General features: G+C 47.5%; 1 protein-coding gene across 13 annotated transcripts in view; it reads left to right on the top strand.

Moving 5' to 3' along the window:
- Positions 1–6,384: 6,384 nt before the first annotated feature.
- The window catches only part of Osbpl3 (oxysterol binding protein-like 3), a 176,689-nt gene continuing 171,149 nt past the window's right edge, over positions 6,385–11,924 (top strand). For 12 of the 13 annotated variants that reach the window (XM_087658077.1, XM_087658082.1, XM_087658083.1 and 9 more), the window contains exon 1: positions 6,427–6,743. The gene's annotated coding sequence lies outside the window, so the exon portion shown is untranslated. Of the gene's footprint in view, positions 6,744–11,924 lie in introns of all 13 variants that reach the window. The other variant, NM_001427811.2, reaches the window with a different exon arrangement.

Genomic DNA, 11,924 nt, shown 5'->3' with positions numbered 1-11,924 from the left:
TGTCTTCATCCTGAGAACAGGAAAGCTGTGGGAGAGGTCTGTGATTGGAGGGTTTGCACGTGCCTCTCCCCCTTTTTAACCATGTGTTTTAGTGTAGAGAATGGTTTATAGGAGTGTCTTGATTACTTTTCTATTGCTGTGATAAGATGCTATGAAAAAGGCAATATGGAAAGAGTTTATTTGGGGCTTCCGGTTTTGGAGGGGGAGTCTATGACTAACATGGGAATGTGACAGGAGGCAGGCAGGCATAGTGCTGGAACAGTACTTACATCTTTGGGGAGGAGGGGAGACAGACAGACAGACAGACAAACACACACACACACACACACACACACACGCATACACAAAGAGAGAGAGAGACAGAGAGAGAGAGAGAGAGAGAGAGAGAGAGAGAGACAGAGACACACACAGAGAGACACAGAGACATAGAGAGACACGGAGGCACAGAGATTTGGAGATCTTTCTTAGACACTTCAGAGCTCACCCTCAGTAACACACCTGCTCTAACAAGGCCACACCTCCTAAACAGTCTGCCAACTGGGGACTGAAAGTCCAGGGCCTTTCTCACTCTCACTACCACGAAGAGGATAAAGGTAGCTCCTGGTCAGTTACAGATTTCCAGGAAATAAATGGTGGACATAGAGATGAGAATTTAGGAGATTCACAAAGCATGATGGAGCCAACAGGATCCATGTTGGTTTACTTAATACAAATTTAAACTCATCAGAAAAGGATATATCACATACATTTTTCTCTGCTGATGTATTTGCTGTGTACCTGGGAAAGAGAGAGAGAGAGAGAGAGAGAGAGAGAGAGAGAGAGAGAGAAGGAAGGAAGGGAGGAAGGAAAGAAGGAACCTGGCTTAGGAATTAACTCAGGGGATAAACCTGACAACCTGAGTTTCAGCCCCAAAATCTACATGGAAAGCCAAACACGATGCCCTGTATTAATAATCCCAGTTCTCCTATAATAAGATGGGAGACAGAGACAGGCTAGTAGACCAACCCAAGAACCAGCCAGCCTAGACTACACAGCATAAAGAATGACCCTGCTTCACCATGGTGGAAGGTGAGAAACAACTCTTGAAAGTTATCTTCTAACTTCTGAATGCATGCATGAAACATGTACATCAGCACTCAGTCACATGTAGCTCTCTCTGTCTCTCTGTCTCTGTCTCTGTCTCCATCTCCCGCTTTCCCTCTCCCTCTCCCTCTCCCAGTCCCTCCCCGCCCCCCTGTATGAAATCAAAGATGCTATGGCTTGGTTCACTCAACTTGCAGTACTAAGATTGGACCCAGCACCTGGCACGTGCTAGGCAAGCACTTTTCCAACAGTTTTATTCCCAGCTAACTCACTCAGTTTCTGATCATGTGTACAGACAGCACAGAGGTGAGACAGATAAGAACCGCATTTCCAGGCCTCTCTTGCAGCTAGATTTGCAGATGCGCTTTGGAATGTATGTATCAGGTGCATTCCTGTAGAACATGGGTTTAGAAACGATATAATAAGGGGAACAGCAGGATTTGGAGCACACATTCTGCTGGTGTGACTTGTAACAGAAGGAATGTCCTGGCATTTCTGCCAGAACTTTCTGATTTGACAGGCAGACTCCTGATAGTGGCAGGAGCGGCAGCAGTCTTGGCAGCTCAGGTTGGTAGTGCCTGGCAAACAAATGCTTACTCTAATTCACGTGAGCTGTCCTTCCCATTTACAGTAGATAACAGGATCCTGTGCTGTGTTCCCACAGTGGGTACTTAGAGGGAATTTGATAGTTCAGTCCTGAAGGAAATTCTATCCCTTTATGTCCCTCTCTCCCTGTAATGTTCGTTTTTATATTTGTCCATATAACGATATAAACAAGTATATCACGCTTAAAAAACTGGTTCTGCTTGGGAGAAAGCCGAAAGCCATCTTGTTCTGAAGGTGAGCAATCTGGAACATTCCAGAAATGTTAGACATCTGATTTAAAAAATGACTCATTCAGAATTAAAATAAACTTTGACCTTAAGTTTCACAGATAATATCTCTGTACATTAAGCAGGAATTGGATTTAAACCAGAAATTCTAACAATGTGGCAGCTTCCTTTACAAGGAGAGCTTTACTGTAATAAACATGGATTTTGAATCAAAAGTTAAAAATGTCAACAAAGCCATTCCGGAAGCTACTCTCTGCTTCTACTTCTCAAAATAATTCATCTTTTTTTCTGAACACATTCTCGGTGCCTCTCTTAGGGCAGCTTCCAGGCTCCTGTACCTGAGCTCTTGCGGCTTGTTCTGTAGTTATTTATACAGTGTTTGATCCGACCTGTGGAGGAGTCTGTGAAAACACTGGAGGCAGCAACAACCTCTGACCCATTTTTGTGTGACATAAAGTGCCTGCTAAGAATGGTCCTTTATACAAAGGTGGTACACGATCTATATTTAATCAAGGGACAGATGAATTCTTGTACAATCTTTGTCGTGCGCTTACTAACACTCTTGAACGACAGCTTCTAAGGTGATCCTATGCAGCACAAACCACTTTAATACATTTTTCAGATAAAACTGAAGGGGAAAAAAAAAAAAAGAAAAAGAAAAAAAAAAGAAAAAAAGAAAAGGGGGTTGGGGATTTAGCTCAGTGGTAGAGCGCTTGACTAGCAAGCGCAAGGCCCTGGGTTCGGTCCCCACCTCCGAAAAAAAAGGAAAAGAAAAAACTGAAGGGGGGAGATGAGTAAGGCATACTTTTTCCTATTCTCTTTTCTTTCTTTCCTCCTCCTTCCCACTCCCCATTCCCCTTCCCCTCCTCTCCCCCCTCCCGCCTCTCCCTCCCCCTGCTCCTCCTCCTCTTTCATTTTGGAGACAAGTTCTCACCTGGACTCACTATGTAGACCAGGTTGGCCTCACTGTTCTTCAGCCCTGGATGGTCCTCCAACACCATCTTTTATGCTCACACCGTTCTGTCAGTAATAGCTTCCTAGAAAACAGAGTTAAGACTTTTGAGTCCTAATTGAACCAGCTTTGGCTTACTCCTGTTGTCTGCCATGAGTCAGGGAAGAGAATAGCAGCAAATAAAGCATGCAGGCCAATGCTCGCTCCCCACCGAAGACAGTGAGCTCATACAGGACAGTGGTTGCTCCCTACAGGAAGACTGTGAGCCAATGCCTTTTCTCCACAGGAGGTCTGTGAGAGCAGAAACTCTATTTCTATAGTGCATACACACCAAGGCACTACACAAATTGCTCTTACACAATCATAGTTAATCCTTAGACAGCCTCAAGAAATGGTATTACTAGGATTCCCATTATGCAAATAGGTTTAGGGAAGCAAAATTTGCCCTAGGTTCAAAATTTGCCCAGAATCCTAGCCCTAAGTAAAAACGTCTGCTGTCTCCTGATTGGTGACACTGGCTATGTGCTGGGCCGGTAGTTTTTGGTTAAGAACCCTCCAGTGGTCTTTGGACAATGCTGGAGATTTTTTTGGTTGCTACAACTGGGTAGGATAGACAGGCACTGGACATCCCTGCACGTAAACAAAGAATTATTGGGCCCAAAATGTCAATCACACTGAGGTTGGTGGGGACTCCTCTGTCTTAGTCTACGTAGCAATTGTTTTCAGACAAAACAATTCATGCAGCCCAATAAGCATAATGACTATTTCCATTTCACCCAGTAGGAAAGGGGATTGCTTAACCAGGAGGCATCATGGGAAGACAAGAAGCCTCCCCTTCTAGGAGCCTATGTAGCTCTTGCCTACACTCGATTATAACTGCTTTCTTTACTGTAAAAACATGTAAGTTCAGGCAGCCCCTGCTTAACTCCTAGGAACTTCAGAGGCTAAAAGGATTCAGTCAGACTAGGGAGAGTCTCATGGGGTAAAGACACTTGCCACTAAGCGTGAGCTTGATCCCCAGGACCCGCATGGTGGGAGGAGAGAACCAACTTCTTCAAGTTGTTCTCTGACCTTCACATATATGCAGTGGCATGTACACACACACACACACACACACACACACACACACACACACACACACAATTGATAAATGTAAAAGAAGAAAAGCATTAAGCTAATGTAGAAAAACACTGCAAGGGGGTAGAGCCTCTGGAAAGATCAACAGCCATTTGTTCAGCTCTTCAGAGAAGAAGACTCTAGAAACTTACGAGGCAACCATTGATCTTTCCCTAGTACATTCAGATCATTGCGCTAAAATAAGATTGTGGGGAGGGGGGGAGCTAATTTTAGGAATGGTAACGAGCTTTTGCAAGATAATTAACTCTGCGTGGGTTTCAACTTTAATCTTTCCCCTCTTGATTGGTAGGAGCAGAGCGCCTGGAAGTTTATTTAGAAGAGGAAGTGAAACTGAAAAGACTCGCTGAGATTCCTCTTCCTGGGAGGCAAGGCGGTTTGAATATGAACAAATCTCTCATCCTGACTTATTAACTGCCTTCAGTACTGACAGGAACACACCATCAGCTTGGGAGAAAGAGAAGAAAAATCCAAGGAAAGGATGTCAGTTTAAACAAGAAAACCATAGCTTTCTGTCCAACCTTTGGCTACCAGGCCATTTGGTGCAGGCTCTGACCTCGTTGGGTTCCGGGTAGCTATGAATTAGGCTCAACACACACACACACACACACACACACACACACACACACACACACACACACACACACACACAAATATATGTATATGTAGTTCTGTAATTGTGTAATCTGGAGTATGAACTCTGCAGATGATAAACATAGTTTACAAAGTCCAAAGGTTGACTTCCCCTGCAGTAAAGACATTTCTTTGGGATAAAAGGTCCGTCTCCTGTAGGAAAGCTAACCCAGATGCAACAAGATGATCGGGAAGTGGGGAGAGGAAAAGAGGAAGAGAGGATGTCTTAAGAAAGAGTTACTAGAAGGGAGTGTGACTCAGGCACCTGAGCTGGGCGTGGGCAAGGTGCCTCAGGCCTGCTCCTCAGTTGGTGCTCCTTCCTGTTTGCAGCAGTTTAGGAAGCCCAGCACCATTCATACTAAGATCACCAACCAAGTGCTAGGGGCTCACAACATTTAGAGAATCTGCCTTAGCCAGACTTCCCTGGCCACCTGCCAGAGCCAAAGCAGACAGTCCCAGAGAGTGTATCCGTGGAAGGTTCCAGAAAGTGAATATCCAAATGTAGTGAATGAAACGTGGTTTATATAGATGTGGGAAAGAGCCTCAGACACATTAATTCAGGGTCAGACTGGCAATGTCAGTGGCGGTTGGTAGCCGGCGGCTGGTTTATGTACTTGGCATTCTGGAACATCTAGAGTGTCAGCTGAACCAAAGGAGTCAGCATGCCCAGTTCGGTGAGGAAGGCCAGATGGATCTTAAAGGGGTTTAATTCTTACCATCCGCAGTTCCTACTGCCTGAGAGCTGCCGAGTTCTTCCTCTTTTGGGAGGACTTTGGGAAGTCCTCCTAGAGGCCTTCAGGGGCTACTCCCATCACCCATTCCTTCCAAAGCTCTCTGCATGGCACTGTCTCCGTGCTAACAGTTCACCAACGTTTTCCTGATTATGTATGTATGTATACTCTCTTTGGTTTATCGTCTGCTCCCTCTCTAAAATGTAGGTTCTGAGAGGGCAGAAACCCTGTGTGCCTTTACCGCAGGTGCAGGGTCCCATCTGTTCCTGGCATTTATCATTCTCTGCCCACCGGGCCACCTGCGGCGCTGGACTCATGTGCGATTTGCAAATTGACCTCAAATTATCAGTGACTGGCGTCCAAGCTAGGATTCTGGCAAGTGGGCAGTGAAGTCGGATGGGCCTGGACCTCTAGCCAGATGCTCCTGCGTTTCGTAACTACATTGTGTCTTCTTTTCTAGTTCATGAGGACTGTAACAACAACAACAACAACAACAACAAAAACAAAAACAACAACAACAACACCTTTCTCCCCTCCTGTCTCCTCTGTAACCCCTCTCCAATCTAGAAAACTGCTTCTGGGGGGCCAGGTCCCCAGTGTCCGAACCCAGTTTTAGACATCTTGTGCCTAACCCCCTTGGCTCACACACATTTCTCCTTTATTCTCAGCCCTTTTCAGTGTTCAGGTGATTATTGTCCGTTGGACTACTTGAGTCCCCTGGAATCTTCTCCTTAAAACAGCTCCTTCCGCGCGAACCTCAACTTCCTCCTAAGTCATTCAAAAAATATTTACTAAGAGCCTAGGGGCGCACACAGCCCTGGGATGCTGGGAGCCGCTGCCCCGCCCAGCCACACCTACCATCACCCTCCGCCCCTGCACACGCCCTGAACCCTTGCTGGCGTCACGGAATCCGCCTGCAGCTTCCAAGTCCAACGCCTCACCGCCTTTCCCGGATGACTCCTGATTGGTGGGAGTGGGAGCCACTCTGCTGCCCCCCGCCCTTTTCATATTGTTCCGCCCCGTGGAGAACTCAGGCTCCTCCTCCTAGCTCCCTCCCCTCGCCCCAGCTCTTCAGCTAATTGCCCGGCAGCGCGCGCCCTAAAGTTCTAGGCAAAGTATTGAGAACTGGTCGCCGGATCGCACACTGGCCAGTGGCACGGGACCAGGGACCCCAGCACCAGGAGAACTGGTGCGGGGCGCGGGCTCCCGCCCACCATCTGTCGACAAGCAGCGCTCGGCGCCCCAGTCTCCTGCGGCTGGTTCTGGAACTGCCGTCGGCTGAGACTTGCTTGGGACCCGAGAAACCGGGTTTGTGTCCTTCCCGGTCTGAAGCAGGCACAGGGGAACCGAGCAGTGTCTCCAGCAGTGAACACTCAGGTGAGCAACAGGGCGTCCGCCAGGCTGGGGTTGAGGTGTAGTGGGGGCTCCGGGAAGGTTCGGGGATGCAGCCATTCTCTAGGGTTCAGAGTGTGTCTGTGGTGATCCCTGGAAGCCCCGGTCCACGGGGCAGACCTGAGACTAGGAGGTCGCCTGCGGTGGGTGTAAGCGCCAGTTTTCTGTGATGAAGCACTCTGGCGTTGCTCTTCCTGGAGCTCTCGAGTTACAGCCTAGCGGGGATGGACCGGGAAGGAGAGGATCTTAGGAGCCTGCGTGCGGGTGCATGAGGATGCCGCGCAGAGGAGCTGTCCCGGGCACAGCCTGGCGCGGTGCCGGGGCGGGAGGCACAGGAAACCTGTTTAATTGGGCCAGGAGGGAGGCTTTACCACATCCGAGAGCTTGGAGCCCGGCGGTGCAGGTACCTCGCTCTTCCGCCTCCCCAGCCAGGTCACAGCGCTCCACCGTGTCTATACTGGGACCGAGAGCACCCTTCCCTTGGGGCTTCAAGCACTCAGCGGGCGTTTGCTGCCTCTGGCGTCGCCCGTGGCATTGTCTTGTGTCCTTCAGACACTTCTTAACCAGCCTTGTGCCTCCCAGACTGTTGGAGCTGAGAGGGACATAAAGTTGTTTCTCACCTTGTCTCTGGGTACTGGGCTGGGGCATTGGAGCCCCCTCGGATGTCGCAGTGTCCTAGGAATCTGATTACTGGATGAGGACCTTTAGGTACTGTATTTTATTTACGCTGTACCTGCAAAAGATGGTTTCAGAGACGGGCAAGCATAGGTCTGACTTTAGGTCATGCACACTCAACCCTTAAAGCATCATAGAAGGTGAGGACCTCCTTTTGGCCGCCGGAGACCTTCAGACAGATTGCAGTGCATCCAAACTAAATGTCCATTCTCCCCATCAACTCCACACTGCACTGTTTGCAGCTCTTCACAGTGCTTAAAGCTGCCTGGAGTCATCTGCTTGCTTTTTCCATCTACCAGCCTTCTTCCGCTGCTAGGATGCAAAGTCCTGGGAAAACAGAGCCCAGGTCCTATTCCTCGGTCTATCTATCCTCAGTGTTAAGAATGCAGCCTACCCACACTACACACTACACATTTATGGAATGAGTAAACGTTAACGTCTTCATAATCCGAGAATATTGATTTCACAGCTGGTTTGGATTTTCATCTTTTTTTTTTAATTGGGAAAATTAATAAATGGCAGTAACTCGTGCTGATGAGCACCCACTAACCATCAAGGTGTTTGCTGGGAGCTTTGTGCATATAGATGATCACTGACATCATAGTAGTTTGATTAGCTAGATTTTTTAAAAGTCTCCTATTTTAGATGTATTGTGTGTGTGTGTGTTCACAACCTCGTGCGTGTGCATACAGGTGTGTGATGGTTAGAGGACTTTAGGAGCCCCCTCCCCACCCCCCCGTGGGATCCAGGTATCAGGCTTGCTAACAGCTGCCTTTTACTCAAGGACCCGTCCCTCTGACCCAAGCTACACATTTTTAACATTTAAGGCTCTTGTGGGTTAACCAGTTGTCCTAAGGTTATCTGGGCAGTACTATGACTCTAGCCTCTTTTTTATTATGAAGAGTTACTTATTTTTAAATAACTAATTAATTAATTCTATCCCAAATGATGCCCCTTCCAGCCACTCTTTTTTTTTTTTTTTGGTTCTTTTTTTCGGAGCTGGGGACAGAACCCAGGGCCTTGCGCTTCCTAGGCAAGCGCTCTACCACTGAGCTAAATCCCCAACCCCGGGTTAGTTACTTCTAAGAGATGAAAATATGGTTTCCACTTTCACAGGCAGTGGACATGTTGTTCCGCTGAAAGAGTCACCGTTTAATCCCTGAGATCCATTTTCGGTAATGACTAATAGTTGTAGGCCAGATAATAGCAGACTGCACAGGACGAATTATGTCATAATCTTGACAGGCTCTGTCACCTGAGGAAACTACAGCTAGGTTCAGGAATTTGCCTTGGGCCAGTAGCACTTCCCTGAGTTCTTCCTTATCTCTCTGACTCTAAACCCTTAGCACCTTCCCTCATACTCTGATGTCTCTTGTCCCACTGTTTAATCGGTGTTAAGCCAGTGACGGAGCCCAGTGGTAAGATGTGCTAATGATATTGGAGACTGGGCTGTAAGCTTTGTGGTGCCTGCATCACATGTGTCAGATACACTGTTTCTGAGTGGTGCAGGGTCCCACTGCATTGGTTTTTGTGGTTAAGTACATGGTTTGTGAGCCTGATCCATCAGGGGCTTTTAGTAGGGAGGAAAGGATCCCCTTTCATCTGGATCTGGAAAGGAGTCAGGCTATTCCTCCCCCATACCCCCCACCCCTGTGGTAAATGAGCTCCCAGTGCCCATCTCCAATCCTTTTGGAAAGTGCTGGAAAGCTTTGCCTCAGATGCAGAAGCCACTCACCCCAGAAGGCTCTGAGGTGACTTTTCCGTAAAGAGCATTTAGCTCTTTCCACCCTTGCGTGTGAAGCTGAGGTTGTGGAGAGATTTGGAAAGAGATGGTATGATTGCCTGCTAAAGGGCCTAGTTAGCAAGGAGGGAGGAGGAGGGCTGTGGGCATCCCCTCTTCCTTCAGCTTCCAGACAGTTTTGGGGTAATACAGTTCTCCCTGCATGAGGGTCTGGATAACCCATCACTTGATTTATAATGTACTTCTTGGCAGGGCTACCTTTTCTTAATTGACATTTCCCTTTCATGAGCTCTGGGGAGGGCTGGATTTGAATGCTCTGGAAGTGAGGGGGTTGTGAGACATCAGGGCCTGGTGGGAGCTGTTAAGCTGAAAGCACTTTCCAGGCATGACTGAGAGCCACGGTTTCCTGCAAACCCCAGTTCTGCCTACATCCACGCATTCATCAGTTTGCTCTAGAAACTTCTCTCTTGCCTTCTCAGTTACAACTGTTCAGGCCGCATTCCTGCTTCCCTCCACCCTTGTCTCAGGATCTTGCTTGTGTTTTTGTAGCCTCCTCTTTCGTAGCCTCCTTGGTGCCTTAGTTAAGGGATATCACTCTGCCCTAACATTGTGTACAGGTGGATTTGCCTTCTTTTCTCTTGTCTAGCTTGTGTAGTCAGCCAGACTGTTTAAGAACTGTCATTGTTGCATTCTAGAAAATTCCTGGGTGGCTTTTCGAGTTACTAACAATATTAGTTTAGCAGCACTTTGAACTTGAGGTGGAGAGCCCTGTCATGGATGTTGGTATCACCTCTCTGCTCTTTACAAGCCTCATCAGAGCCTGTGAGTTGTGCCTCAGCGACCAGGTGTAGTGCAGGAAAGGCTTGGTTCTGTTTGCTGTTACTAAACGTTGGAGCTGAGGGTCAAACCCCACGTCCTTCCACTGCCCAGTTAGCGTAGACTCCTGAGCCCGGCTCGGATTTGGGGTCTTGGAGATTCAGCCTTGCTTTCGCTCCAGCATTTGTGGTCTGCGTGCTGGTAACCTGAACCTCGTCACCAGAACGCTTGGTCTTTCATGCGTGCCTGTTGCCTTCAGTGCTTTCTCACTGCCGTACTCTCTGTAAGAACTGTCTTAATCAGGGTTTCCATTGCTGTGAACAGACACCATGGCCAAAGCAACTCTTGTAAGGGACAGCTTTTGGTGGGGGCTGGCTTACAGATTCAGAGGTTCAGTCATTGTCATCATAGCAGGCAGGAAGCATGGCAGCATCCAGGCAGGCATGGCGCTAGAGGAGCTGAGAGTTCCACATGCCCATCCAAAGGAAGCCAGGAGCACACTGTCACCCATGTGGCTATGAGGAGGGTCTCAAAGCCCACCCCCGTGATGCACTTCCTCCAACAAGGCCACACCTCCTAAATAGTGCTACTTCCTGGTCCGGGCATGGTCAAGCCACCGCAAGAACGTAAGCTCAGAAAGTGCTTCCGTTAGCATAGTCTCTGAGACCCAAACCGTCAGAGCACTTAAAAAAGAGAGACAAGAACAAGACAGGGTCTAACTGTGTATCCCTGGCTGGCCTGGAACTCTGTGTAGATCAGCCTGGCTTCAAACTCTGTGTTCCACCTGCCTTTGTCTGCTGAGTGCTGGGATCAAAGCGTGCACTGTGACTAGTCTTGTCAAAACATATATTTTTTTAAAAGATTTATTTATTTATTATATATGAGTACACTGTAGCTGTCTTCAGACACACCAGAAGAGGGTATCAGATCTCATTACAGATGGTTGTGAGCCACCATGTGGTTGCTGGGATTTGAACTCAGGACCTCTGGAAGAGTCTGAGCTCTTAACCACTGAGCCATCTCTCCAGGCCCCGCCCCCCCTTTATTTTTAAAGTGGGAATGAACACCCAGTTCTGATCTCTGAAGATGCTGTTGATTCCCTTCTTTGTCTCCCTCTTTGCGTTTTTGTCTCCTGGCCCCCTTATCCCCTTGTTTTCTGGCCCATCCTTTATACTTAAATGTGTCACCCCTTTCTTTTACTCACACCATGAGGTTGTTGATGGCGACGTGTGTATGTGTGGAGTGTTTGTCTACGCTCATTCAGGCGCACACCCATGGATGTACTTGTCCTTCCTAGTGCTGTATTGGATGTGGCTTCTGGGGATCCTAACTCATGTCTTCATCTCCCCAGCCCCTGTTCCTAGATTTTAAAAGTCTCGAAGGCAAGGTGAATGGATTCTTGACATAAGGATCTGATGACCTTTTGATAGAAAACACTCAATAAAAAAAGAATATTAGACAATCATATTTGGTTACATCGTGTTAAAGAAAAGCAGCTGGAATGAGTCATTTTGTTTTCTAGTTTGTGGTTTTTGTTTTGTTTTGTTTTGTTTTGTTTTGTGGCTCCAGGGTGAACTTTCTATTCTGCCTCTTCTGGCTTAGTGCTGGGATTATGGGCACGAGCCATCCTCCCCAGCCCCGTTTTCTGCTGTTTTATCCGTAATACTTTAATGCATACCTTTATAAGTTTATGCTGAAGCAACAGAACACCTCTTGAAAATCCACTGGGAAGCACTTGTTCTGAGTCCTTTTAAGCTGCAGAAGGAATTGTAAATTCTTATATATAACAAAACTGTAGAATAAATACTGTGTATATGTGGTGTACACTATTTTTTCTTTGTTGAGGTTTGGTCTGTTGCTATGTAGTGTAATGCTAATTACTGGCCCTGGTTGTTTTTGGGAGGAAATAATCATTACATCAAGTGATGCTAGGT

The sequence above is a fragment of the Rattus norvegicus genome, chromosome 4 (assembly GCF_021556685.1).
Source record: "Rattus norvegicus strain SHRSP/BbbUtx chromosome 4, alternate assembly SHRSP_T2T, whole genome shotgun sequence".
NCBI classification, from domain to species: Eukaryota; Metazoa; Chordata; class Mammalia; order Rodentia; family Muridae; genus Rattus; species Rattus norvegicus.
This window is presented reverse-complemented; position numbering and strand designations above follow the sequence as displayed.